Source organism: Vigna umbellata, chromosome 5, assembly GCF_029865625.1.
Source record: "Vigna umbellata cultivar VRB3 chromosome 5, Vumbellata_1.0, whole genome shotgun sequence".
Taxonomy (NCBI): domain Eukaryota; kingdom Viridiplantae; phylum Streptophyta; class Magnoliopsida; order Fabales; family Fabaceae; genus Vigna; species Vigna umbellata.
In genome coordinates, this window is record NC_142169.1 from 59,749,991 (window position 1) to 59,764,240 (window position 14,250).

Genomic DNA, 14,250 nt, shown 5'->3' on the forward strand with positions numbered 1-14,250 from the left:
AAAAATTCCTTTTAAATATTTTTCAACAGTAAAAGAAAATAATTATCAATTTATATTTTACATTCATTAATACAACCCAAAAAATATTTATTATATAAGAAATACCACATTTATTTTATTTTTTGATAGATTAAAAATTTAAATTATATTTTCTAATATAAAGTATTTTTTTACATTTTCCTTTTTTTAAATTAAAAAAAAAATAGGAAGCACAGATTAAGTCGAATTAATATATATGCATAGCTTTGTTGTTTCGGTTTTTAATAAATATGTAATTTTACTCATTTCAACCTTTTTCAATAATTTATTTTTTCTTTTCATCAATTTATCTATTATTATAAGATTTTTTAATTTTAAAATGCAATAAAAATTAATATAAAAATGTGTATATAAAAAGAGAGAATATCTTTAAATATTGTTACATCGCCTAATGACTTGTTGTAATTAAATCTGTCATAAGTAACGAAAATATGTATTTATATTATTAGTTTGGATCTACAAATCATTAAAATCATACCGATAGTAATATTATTAAGTACTATGTAATTAGTAGATAAAAAATAATAGGCTACTTTAAAATAAAAAAATAATACAATATTAACATGAGATATCCTTTGTCATGATAAAATCTTTTCTATAATATGATCTGCATATAAAATAATATGATATAATTTATAATAAATAATATTTATTATATATCATGATTCGATAATCTAATGAAAATATTCATTTATATTATTGAATCTAAAAATCATAAAAATCATGCTGATAATAATATATATGCTTAAATAATATGTAATTAGCAGATTATAAAGTCAATAAAATAACAGGGAAAAAATTATAATATTAGCATGAGATATTCTTTGGTGATAAAATCTTTTCTATGATATATACTGCATATAAAATAATATAATATAATTTAAATATAATGTTGTTAATTTATTGGGTTTTATATATTTGAACGGTGATCACAATTCCTCACAGAAGATCCCTCCTTCTTTAACTCTGAAAATTTCAGAATCATTAGCCGTTAAGTTTCTTCGACTACCACCGTCTGGATCAACAACTCCTTCACACCATCGCTCTCTTCATAGCCTCGTCGTTGGTGATAACTCTGTTCAGGTCACTCTTCCGTCATCTTCTTTTGTAATCTGTGTTCTATTCCTTTTGCTTGTTTGGAATGTATCATGTAATTCGCTTAAATCAATGGATGCAGAGATCAGGGAGCGTTCCCGGCGTCCGCTTTCATTGTTACCGACGCCGTTTCCCCAAAACCACTCTCTCCAGATTAACCCTTTCTCCACTCTTTTTCTTACTACGTTCTGTATGCATTTTAGGGTTTATTATTCCTCCAAATTATATCAAAACTGTATTTAAATTTCAAATTAATTAGTTGTCGTTTTTAAATTATTTTGCAAGAGGTGACAACTTGTCTATGTACAAATGAATCGTATGAAAATGATTGTGATAATTTTTGTAGAATGAATCATACTCATCGTTACAAACCGGTAGAAGAAATCCAAGATTAAGCTTTTAAAATTGGATCAATCTTTCACTTCAAAAGAAAATGATAATATATGTATGCACAACTTGTTATGATGAATATAAATAAAAGTCAAAATTATACACAAATTTTCACCATCATTTCTATCTTTGATGCATTCATTTATATAATTTTTTGTATTCCTCTTTTAGAGACAGAGAGAGGTCCAAGATTTTTTTTATCTAAAAGAGTGATATTCATAGAAAGATTACAAGACTAAGAGAAACACTTTGTAATCCTGTTTTTATAGTCGTGATTTTTACCGAAAGGATTTTCTATGTAAAAATTTTGGTGTCATTATCTTTTTCACTCTTTTTTTTATTTCAGTAATGAAAAAATTAATATAAATGTAAATGGAAAATGAAAGAATTCTCTTTTTACGAGAAAAAAAATTATAAACAAATAAAAAAACTAAACTAAACAAGAAGAAAATACAACTAAATAAAAGAGAAAGGTGTTAAGGATCATAAAAAAAATTTAAAAAACAACCCATAAATCAATCACCCAACAATTTTCTAGATTTACAATAAAATATACTAAAATTTTGTATTCTATATTCATACCATCAAACAAGATACTAATAAAATGATATACAAATACGAAAATCTATATATATATATATATATATATATATATATATATATATTATATATATATATATATATATATATATAATATTTTTTATATTTTGAATAAATTGTTTCAATGAACCAGATTTTGAGTTCTTCAATTCATGTAACACATGCACAGTGTTGACAGTGTGTGCACGCACATGTCTTTGTTCATTTTATTTCTTTTATTTTAGTTGTTTAGAATTTTGGTTTGATTTGAAATGATTGATATTTTATTTTCTAATTAAGTTTTTTATCTAATTAAAAATTAAAATTTTCGGTTATTATATCAAATAAATTTTGTTTTTTTTCTGATTATTATCTTCGTAGTAAAACTTTAGCTCTCACTTTTATTTATTGAAATAATTTGGAGTTTAAAAATAATTTTGTAAAAATTTATCAAGTTAAGAATATAGATGTAACACCCCGAATTTTTGGCGCTACATCGACTAAAATTTTCCGTACAAAAATAAATGTAGAAATTTTGAAATTTTAAACTTCAACATAGACAGAAAATAGTACATTATTTATTACAATCGATTCTTCCGAAAATAAAATGTCCACATAGTCAGGATCGAAATAAATTTTTAAAACACTAAAATCACAATCCCAAGTCTTCTATCCCATCTCTCTTTCGACCTTTATGCATGTTCAAAAGCGTCAGCCATCGCATCTGTAATAACATCTACTCCCGTATAACATCACGCATTATACGATCATCGCATTCACATGCACACACAAGCAAGGGTGAGCTAACAATTCAATACAATAACCATACCCCGATACCAAACCATACTATACTCACTTTACTAGATCAAATTACATAAACAAATATGAGTTACACACTAAACCACATTGCATGCATCAATATATATCAAACACCAAATCAGAATGCATACACCAATATGCATCATGCATACACCAATATGCATCATGCATACACCAATATGCATCATGCATACACCAATATGCATCATGCATACACCAATATGCATCAAACACCAAATCAGAATGCATACACCAATATGCATCACGTTCATCCATCCCAAAAGTCATACAAATTGACTATATCGCATACATTCACATACTCTCCACATAAATCACATCATTATAATTCACAATCTTATTCAGATGCATAAATTCAAATCTAATAAAGTCCAATTATTTCAGAAATCATACAAACTGAATATATTCCAACAAGATATATTACACAATAATTTAACAGTACATAATCTGTTCAATAGGATTTAAGTTAAAAACTTGTCGAGTAGACTTCCAGGAAAGAGAGGTGCGTCACAATGGACAACTTAAGTACCAAGTCTTTCCTTAGCCAAAGTGTTCCTCAAATAGTTTTTAACAAATTTCTTATTTACAGATTTAAAACAACAGCATATAATATTAACACCGAAATTTAATATAGATATCAAAAAATAGAAATTTAAGCAATATTGAGATCTCTGAGAAGATACGAAATTAATATCTATAAATCTGTAACTCCGATTTCAAATCTGAATGGTCACAATAATTCACTATTTGTTATAAACTATATATTAAAATTTCAGGTTGATCCAACGGTTAACTAGATAGATATTGAGGTTTTACCGAGGTAACTTAGGTGCAGAATTTTAAGTGGTTTTCAATTATACTCAAAATGCGGAACTAATTTCCCTAAGTACAAACATTTAATTACAAATCTGAACGGTCAAAATGACTTAACATGTCTTATGAATTACATACTAAATTTTGGGCTCAATCTAACGGTAAATAAAATATATATGAAATGTTTACCATAATAACTTAAGAACAGAAATATAGTGTTCATCAGATTTTTCAAAACTTAAAAATTATTTTCTCCAAACATAGACTTTCAATTTATAATCCGATCGGTCACAGTGTATTAATATATCTTAGGAATCATATATAAAATTTTCAAGTTGATCTAACGGTCAAATAAGTCGTAATATATATTTTACCGAGATGACTCAGTAACAGATCTACAGGGGTAATTAATTTACTCAAACATGCAGGATTTATTTCTCTAAGTACAGACTTCTAATTACAAATCCCAACGGTCAAAGTGAAGAAATAGGTCTTAGGATTCATATATTAAAATTTTAGCTAAATCCAACGGTCAAAGTAATTAAAAGAAAAGTTTTACCATACTAACTCGAAAATAAGAAAATTATAATCATGAAAACTAAATTTATATAAGTGAATAGATAACTACCATTACCAAAATTTTAACATACTCATAACTCATATTCATTATCATAACATGGATAAAAATCATATACAAGAAAGATTAGCTCCCCTTACAAAACATATATATATAAAGTGTACCCCAACCCTTCATAAAACTTATACCCAATATAAAGCTATACACATGCAAAACATTTAATAAAGTTATACCCCATGCATTAAACATATCAAAGTTATACCCCATGCAACATATATATTAAGCTATACCCCAAATAAAACATATATCAAAGTATACCCCAACCCAATATCAAAGTTATACACATGCACAGTATACCCCAACTCTTCATAAAATGTATACCCATGCATTTTAAAGATGAAACTAACACCATTACCTCATGCTATCATACTCCATAGATATACCCCTTACCTACAACAACTAACATTTTTCATGGTCACTCCCCCTTACATGCAGACACTTATTCCCATCAAATATAAACAAAGAAAAGTAGCCCCCCCTTACCTCTTAAATGTAGAGAATCTTCCAATGGGTTCTTTGATGTTAAAACTCCTCCACTCTTGTTCCTCTAGTCTTCTACTTCTCACTCTCACTTCACTTATGATAATAAAAATATGTTCTTTCTCCCCCCCACTTTCATGTGTGCAAAGGTGCTTTTAAAGGCTAGAATGAGTACTTTAGGATGACTAATGAGACAAATGAACCCTCTCAAGATACCCAAAAGTCTTGGCCAAAGAGTTAATATTCCATATCAACCAAAAATGCACCAAACAATAAGGAAAATAAGGAGTAATAATACCAAACAAAGGTGCCAATATTTCTTCTACAAATTTATGTAACCCCAAAAATAACCTTATACCAACCAAGAGTATATAATACAATTTAGAAAAAAAAGAAGAAAACAAATAACTCTAACTTCCCTTAAGTAACCAAGGCATAAAAAAAATTTAAACTTACCATCACATTTCCTATTCATGTACCATGCAAGGAAGGAGTTAAGAAAACTAAAACCAAAGAAGAGAAAACTTCTCCTCTGCAGATTTTACGTGCACCACAATATTTTCTCTCTTTCATGCAAGATATGGGACCCACATACTCACCAACCAAAAATGTGAAAACAGTGGGAATCGAACACAGGGTCTCAGTTACCCTTTCCACATGCACCTACCACTAGGCCATTATCGTTTTGCTGACAATATAATGCGAACAACACTATGTAATCTTGTTTTATGCATTTTCGAGGATTAAAATTTTCTTAACACGTTTTACACACCCGTAATTAAATATTTTGGATAATTAACTAAAATAAAACTTATTTATATTTTTCTATTCATTATTATTACTAATAATAACGCTAAAACTTACTTCTATTTATTAAAATATATATTTTTCATGAGTCTTACATTCTCCCCAACAACAAAAATTTTCGCCCTCGAAAATTGATTATTCAACAAAAAGATATGGATATTCTTTTCTCATTAATTCCTCTAATTCCCAAGTCATTTCCTGTGTATCTTCATTCCATAACACCTTTATCGTGCGAATGTCCTTTCCTCTTAGCCTTTTCATTTGAACATCCATTATTCGTATTGGTCGAACTTCCGTCGTTAAATTCTCTTTGACCTGAATTTCGTCAACTTCCAACACATGTTTTGGATCTGGAATATACTTCCTCAGTTGGGATACATGAAAAACATTATGTATATTTGACAATTGAGGCGGTAGTGCTACCTTATAAGCTACTGGTCCAATCTTTTTGAGAATTTGATATGGTCCAAGAAATTTAGGTGTCAATTTCCTCATCTTGATAGTTCTCCCGACTCCTGCAGTTGGTGTTACTCGTAAGAATACATGATCTCCTTCCTCAAATTCCAACGGCCTTCTCCTTTTGTCAGCATATGACTTTTGTCTACTTTGACTTGCTCTCATTCGATCTTGGATCAATTTTATCTTTTCTGTTGTTTGTTGCAATAACTCTGGTCCTACTATCAATGATTCCCCATCTTGGAACCAACATAACGGTGTTCTACATCTTCTCCCATATAAAGCTTCATATGGCGCCATCCCGATGCTAGAGTGATAACTATTGTTGTATGTAAATTCCACCAACGGTAGGATATCACTCCAACCTCCCAGATGATCCAATACGCATGCTCTCAGTAAGTCTTCTAATGACTGAATAGTCCTCTCAGTCTGTCCATCTGTTTGAGGATGATAGGCTGAGCTCATTCTCAACGTTGAACCTAATGCCTCCTGCAATAACTGCCAGAACCTTGAGGTAAACCTTGGATCTCGATCTGAGACAATGCTTTTGGGTACACCATGCAATCTTACTATTTCTCGAATGTATAACTCCGCCAACTTCTCCATTGACATCCTTAGGTTAATTGGCAAAAAGTGAGCGCTCTTCGTCAGTCGATCAATTATTACCCAAATGGAATCATGACCCTTTGATGATTTTGGTAAATGAGTTACAAAATCCATCGAGATGCTGTCCCATTTCCATTGGGGAATATCCAACTGCTGCAACATTCCACCCGGTCTTTGATGTTCTGTCTTTGCCTTCTGACAAGTTAGGCAAGCAGAAACGAAGTCTGCCACATCCTTTTTCATTCCAGTCCACCAGAAAGAATCCTTTAGATCCTTGTACATCTTAGTCATACCAGGATGTATGCTAAGACGACTCTTGTGTCCTTCCTCAAGAATTTGTCTTATCAACCCTGAATTTACAGGAACACATACCCTACTTCTGAATCGAAGAACATCATCAGTTCCCAAATTGAAGTCCTTTGCTTGTTCTGTCCCCAATGACCTCACTATTTGTTGTAAACTTGTGTCTTCTTTCTGCTTAGTTCGTATACTTTCCAAGAAGTTATTTGTGATTTCCAAATGGCTACACCAGATGTGATTTTGGCCCAACTGTACACCCAAATTCATATCTCTGAACTTCTCGATCATTTCCAGCTCCTTGACCATTTTTGTCGACATTTGCATCTGCTTTCTACTTAGAGCATCTGCAACAACATTTGCTTTTCCCGGATGGCATTGCAACTCAAATTCAAAATCTTTCATGTACTCCATCCATCTTCTCTGTCTCATGTTTAATTCCTTCTGATCAAAGAGATACTTCAGGCTTTTGTGATCACTAAAGACTTGAAAACGTGAGCCATACAGATAATGTCTCCAAGTCTTTAAAGCGAAAACGACAGCCGCTAACTCAAGATCATGTGTCGGGTAGTTTCTTTCATGCACCTTCAATTGTCTCGACGCATATGCCACTGGTCTTTTTTTTTTCTGCATCAACACACAACCAAGTCCTTGATATGAAGCGTCACAAAATACTTCAAAAGCCTTTGAAGTATCTGGGATCGTTAGCACTGGAGCACTTGTCAGTCTTCTCTTCATTTCCTCAAAACTTGCTTCACACTTGCACGTCCAAGAAAACGGTTGATCTTTCCGAGTCAATTGTGTTAATGGACCTACAATTTTTTTGAGAAATCCTTGACGAACTTCCTGTAGTATCCAGCCAGGCCCACGAAACTTCTTACTTCCGATACTGACTTCGGGCGTTCCCACTTCAACACCGCTTCCACCTTTGCGGGATCCACTGAGATTCCTTGAGCAGAAATCACATGACCCAGAAATTGTACTTCCTCCAACCAAAACTCGCACTTGGAAAATTTCCCAAACAATTGATGCTTCCTGAGCGTCTCCAACACTGTCCTCAAATGCTCTACATGTTCCTCCCGATCCTTAGAATAGATGAGAATGTCATCTATGAATACAACAACAAACTTATCTAACCAAGGTCGGAAAATTCGATTCATATAGTCCATGAATATGGCAGGAGCATTGGTCACTCCAAACGGCATCACCACATACTCATAGTGTCCGTAACGTGACCTGAAAGCTGTCTTATGACAGTCTTCGGGTTTGACCAAGATCTGATGGTACCCAGACCTCAAATCGATTTTTGAAAACACGCTAGCGCCATGCAACTGATCCAACAAGTCTTCAATTCTCTGCAGTGGGTACTTGTTCTTAATAGTCAGTTTATTTAACTGTCGGTAATCAATGCATAATCTTGAACTCCCATCTTTCTTCTTCACCAATAATACTGGTGCTCCCCATGGCGACACACTTGGTCTGATAAACTTCTTTTCCAACAAATCTTCAATTTGCTTCTTTAGTTCAGCCAACTCTGCCGGAGCCATCCTATACGGAGCTATAGATATTGGTCCAGCTCCTGGTACCAAATCTATGGAGAACTCTACCTCTCTGCTCGGTGGTAATCCTGGTACTTCATCCGGAAAGACATCCGCAAAATCTTCTACCACTGGAATACTCATTACCGGATCTTCAGAATTTATCCTCTTCTCTTGAGCCATTACTACAAAACACGCAACTCCTCTAGTGATATCCTTCAGAACTTCTTTAGCTGAGATCAACTCTAAATCGTTAGAGTCTGAGAATACTAATTGTTGTCTTGCACAATCGAGAAGAATGTGATTGGTGGTCAACCAATCCATTCCTAGGATAACGTCCAGCCATTTAAGAGGTAAGGAAATCAAGTTCACTTTGAACTTGCACCCTGCTACTACGATCGGGCATCCAACACAAACTGAATTGGTTGTAATCTGCCCAGATGTTGGTGTCGAAACTAGTAACTCACATCCTAGATTACTTACTGGCAAACTAAGTCTTTCTAAACAAGACAAGGACACAAAGGAGTGTGTAGCTCCTGAATCAAACAACACATGTACACATTTATGCATGATAGGATTTCTCACTCCCCAATCCCAAAAAAAATTTTAATTTTCGAAAAGAATCACCGCTCTGATACCACAAATGTAACACCCCGAATTTTTGGCGCTACATCGACTAAAATTTTCCGTACAAAAATAAATGTAGAAATTTTGAAATTTTAAACTTCAACATAGACAGAAAATAGTACATTATTTATTACAATCGATTCTTCCGAAAATAAAATGTCCACATAGTCAGGATCGAAATAAATTTTTAAAACACTAAAATCACAATCCCAAGTCTTCTATCCCATCTCTCTTTCGACCTTTATGCATGTTCAAAAGCGTCAGCCATCGCATCTGTAATAACATCTACTCCCGTATAACATCACGCATTATACGATCATCGCATTCACATGCACACACAAGCAAGGGTGAGCTAACAATTCAATACAATAACCATACCCCGATACCAAACCATACTATACTCACTTTACTAGATCAAATTACATAAACAAATATGAGTTACACACTAAACCACATTGCATGCATCAATATATATCAAACACCAAATCAGAATGCATACACCAATATGCATCATGCATACACCAATATGCATCATGCATACACCAATATGCATCATGCATACACCAATATGCATCATGCATACACCAATATGCATCAAACACCAAATCAGAATGCATACACCAATATGCATCACGTTCATCCATCCCAAAAGTCATACAAATTGACTATATCGCATACATTCACATACTCTCCACATAAATCACATCATTATAATTCACAATCTTATTCAGATGCATAAATTCAAATCTAATAAAGTCCAATTATTTCAGAAATCATACAAACTGAATATATTCCAACAAGATATATTACACAATAATTTAACAGTACATAATCTGTTCAATAGGATTTAAGTTAAAAACTTGTCGAGTAGACTTCCAGGAAAGAGAGGTGCGTCACAATGGACAACTTAAGTACCAAGTCTTTCCTTAGCCAAAGTGTTCCTCAAATAGTTTTTAACAAATTTCTTATTTACAGATTTAAAACAACAGCATATAATATTAACACCGAAATTTAATATAGATATCAAAAAATAGAAATTTAAGCAATATTGAGATCTCTGAGAAGATACGAAATTAATATCTATAAATCTGTAACTCCGATTTCAAATCTGAATGGTCACAATAATTCACTATTTGTTATAAACTATATATTAAAATTTCAGGTTGATCCAACGGTTAACTAGATAGATATTGAGGTTTTACCGAGGTAACTTAGGTGCAGAATTTTAAGTGGTTTTCAATTATACTCAAAATGCGGAACTAATTTCCCTAAGTACAAACATTTAATTACAAATCTGAACGGTCAAAATGACTTAACATGTCTTATGAATTACATACTAAATTTTGGGCTCAATCTAACGGTAAATAAAATATATATGAAATGTTTACCATAATAACTTAAGAACAGAAATATAGTGTTCATCAGATTTTTCAAAACTTAAAAATTATTTTCTCCAAACATAGACTTTCAATTTATAATCCGATCGGTCACAGTGTATTAATATATCTTAGGAATCATATATAAAATTTTCAAGTTGATCTAACGGTCAAATAAGTCGTAATATATATTTTACCGAGATGACTCAGTAACAGATCTACAGGGGTAATTAATTTACTCAAACATGCAGGATTTATTTCTCTAAGTACAGACTTCTAATTACAAATCCCAACGGTCAAAGTGAAGAAATAGGTCTTAGGATTCATATATTAAAATTTTAGCTAAATCCAACGGTCAAAGTAATTAAAAGAAAAGTTTTACCATACTAACTCGAAAATAAGAAAATTATAATCATGAAAACTAAATTTATATAAGTGAATAGATAACTACCATTACCAAAATTTTAACATACTCATAACTCATATTCATTATCATAACATGGATAAAAATCATATACAAGAAAGATTAGCTCCCCTTACAAAACATATATATATAAAGTGTACCCCAACCCTTCATAAAACTTATACCCAATATAAAGCTATACACATGCAAAACATTTAATAAAGTTATACCCCATGCATTAAACATATCAAAGTTATACCCCATGCAACATATATATTAAGCTATACCCCAAATAAAACATATATCAAAGTATACCCCAACCCAATATCAAAGTTATACACATGCACAGTATACCCCAACTCTTCATAAAATGTATACCCATGCATTTTAAAGATGAAACTAACACCATTACCTCATGCTATCATACTCCATAGATATACCCCTTACCTACAACAACTAACATTTTTCATGGTCACTCCCCCTTACATGCAGACACTTATTCCCATCAAATATAAACAAAGAAAAGTAGCCCCCCCTTACCTCTTAAATGTAGAGAATCTTCCAATGGGTTCTTTGATGTTAAAACTCCTCCACTCTTGTTCCTCTAGTCTTCTACTTCTCACTCTCACTTCACTTATGATAATAAAAATATGTTCTTTCTCCCCCCCACTTTCATGTGTGCAAAGGTGCTTTTAAAGGCTAGAATGAGTACTTTAGGATGACTAATGAGACAAATGAACCCTCTCAAGATACCCAAAAGTCTTGGCCAAAGAGTTAATATTCCATATCAACCAAAAATGCACCAAACAATAAGGAAAATAAGGAGTAATAATACCAAACAAAGGTGCCAATATTTCTTCTACAAATTTATGTAACCCCAAAAATAACCTTATACCAACCAAGAGTATATAATACAATTTAGAAAAAAAAGAAGAAAACAAATAACTCTAACTTCCCTTAAGTAACCAAGGCATAAAAAAAATTTAAACTTACCATCACATTTCCTATTCATGTACCATGCAAGGAAGGAGTTAAGAAAACTAAAACCAAAGAAGAGAAAACTTCTCCTCTGCAGATTTTACGTGCACCACAATATTTTCTCTCTTTCATGCAAGATATGGGACCCACATACTCACCAACCAAAAATGTGAAAACAGTGGGAATCGAACACAGGGTCTCAGTTACCCTTTCCACATGCACCTACCACTAGGCCATTATCGTTTTGCTGACAATATAATGCGAACAACACTATGTAATCTTGTTTTATGCATTTTCGAGGATTAAAATTTTCTTAACACGTTTTACACACCCGTAATTAAATATTTTGGATAATTAACTAAAATAAAACTTATTTATATTTTTCTATTCATTATTATTACTAATAATAACGCTAAAACTTACTTCTATTTATTAAAATATATATTTTTCATGAGTCTTACAATAGACAGGGTTAATAAAATTTGTTTTCTTTATGCAAGGATTAGGGTTTGAATAAAAAAGAAAAACTAGTTTTTTTATATATGCTCTATAGCGTGTCATCATTACATTCATAATTTTTTTCAGGTTTAATGTTTCGAGAATCTTAAATTGATCTTAAGATTGATCTATAGCGTGTCCTTTGTTCCTATTTCTGTTCAGAATCTTAAATTGATCTGTTTTCTTTTCGATATCTCAATTGGGTTCTTATTTTGTAAAAATTACAACAATTAGACCATGCCGTTAAATTGGGTCCAACGGCGTTAACGTATGATTGACATGGCACGCTGAGCTTCGTTTCTAAATGACATGGAATTCAATATATTTTGACATGTCTTTTTTATTTATTTTTTTACCAAAAATATTGGCAATCATCAGATCGTTGTCGTCATCTTCTCCGCGCTGCCATAGCCACTACGACCATCATCTTTCTCTGCGAAATCCTCACCATTTGCGACCACCGTGAATCAAATCACACACACAGAAATCACGATGCAGAGAAACCCTCGCGGACATCTCCATTACGCCACTACTTATTATGCAGATTGGAGAAAAGTTCTTTTAGAATCAGGGTTTCACCCTTTCATTCACGGTGGCCAACAGTGGATGTGAAGGGTCTCTCATTTTGTGATTTGAAGGCATGAAAATGGCTCTCTGGTGGCTTTGTGGTTTTCTTATTTGCAGGGTTTCCATGGAGGCTTCAATGGTGTTTGGGTGGTGGCATGGTTATTTTTGCGGCATGGTGGCCAGGGAGGCTTGCGTCTGACAACGAGCTCGATGGTGGTGTTTCGCGAACTAGGGTTTATCGCAATTGGGGTTTAGGATGAGCTCTTTTTGATTTTGTGGTTTGCAGGTTTAGGCTTGGCGAAGGTGATGGAGACGTGTCGCGACGATGCGTTGAAGAAGACGAAGATGGTCTTCTGCGATGGAGGTTGAAGCTTCGTGCATCAATGGAGTTTGTGATTTCTGGGTTCTTCTGCAGGTTTCTAATGCGGTTGATGATGGTGAAACGGTGGTGCAACATGGTGATTTTGGACGATCTCTGAGGTGGCGTGATTCATGGCTATCTCGCAGTAGTCTGATGTTCCCTGCAATTAGGGCTTGGAAGTTGGGTTCTGGCTTGAAATATATGTGGAAAAATCCCTGCAATGGAGATGAATGATTTTAGTTATTGATGGTGGAGAAGATGAGTGTTGCAGTCCGACGATGTTATTTGTGGTGGTGATGAAGGATCCCATGGCGATTTGTGGCAGCTTTGCTGCTGGTGGTACGACGATGGATGGTAGGGGAAAAGGCTAGGATTTCTGGGGGTAGAAGATGATGATGTGTCAAGGGTGATAAAAATAAAATAAGGATCCAATTGATACGCTTTGCTACTCAGTTCAATGTTTAATAAATAAAATAAAATTCCACATCAGCGTGCCATGTCAATCATACGTTAACGGGCCCAATTTAATTACAGAGGTCTAATTGTTGCAATTTTCATAAAATAAGGACTCAATTGATACGCTGAAAAAAAAAAAAAGAGGATCAATTTGAGATTCTAAACAAAAATAGATACCTACCGAAACATTAAACATTTTGTTTACAGATTTTGTTTTCAATTCCATCATCTTTCTCCTTTATATCTTTCCTTTCCCTTTCTTATTACTCTTCCATTCTTATAATTATATGGTTCACAAATAAAATTTTATATATATATATATATATATATATATATATATATATATATATATATATATATATATATATATATATATTAAAACTCAAAATTTAAAAATATTTAAATTATTT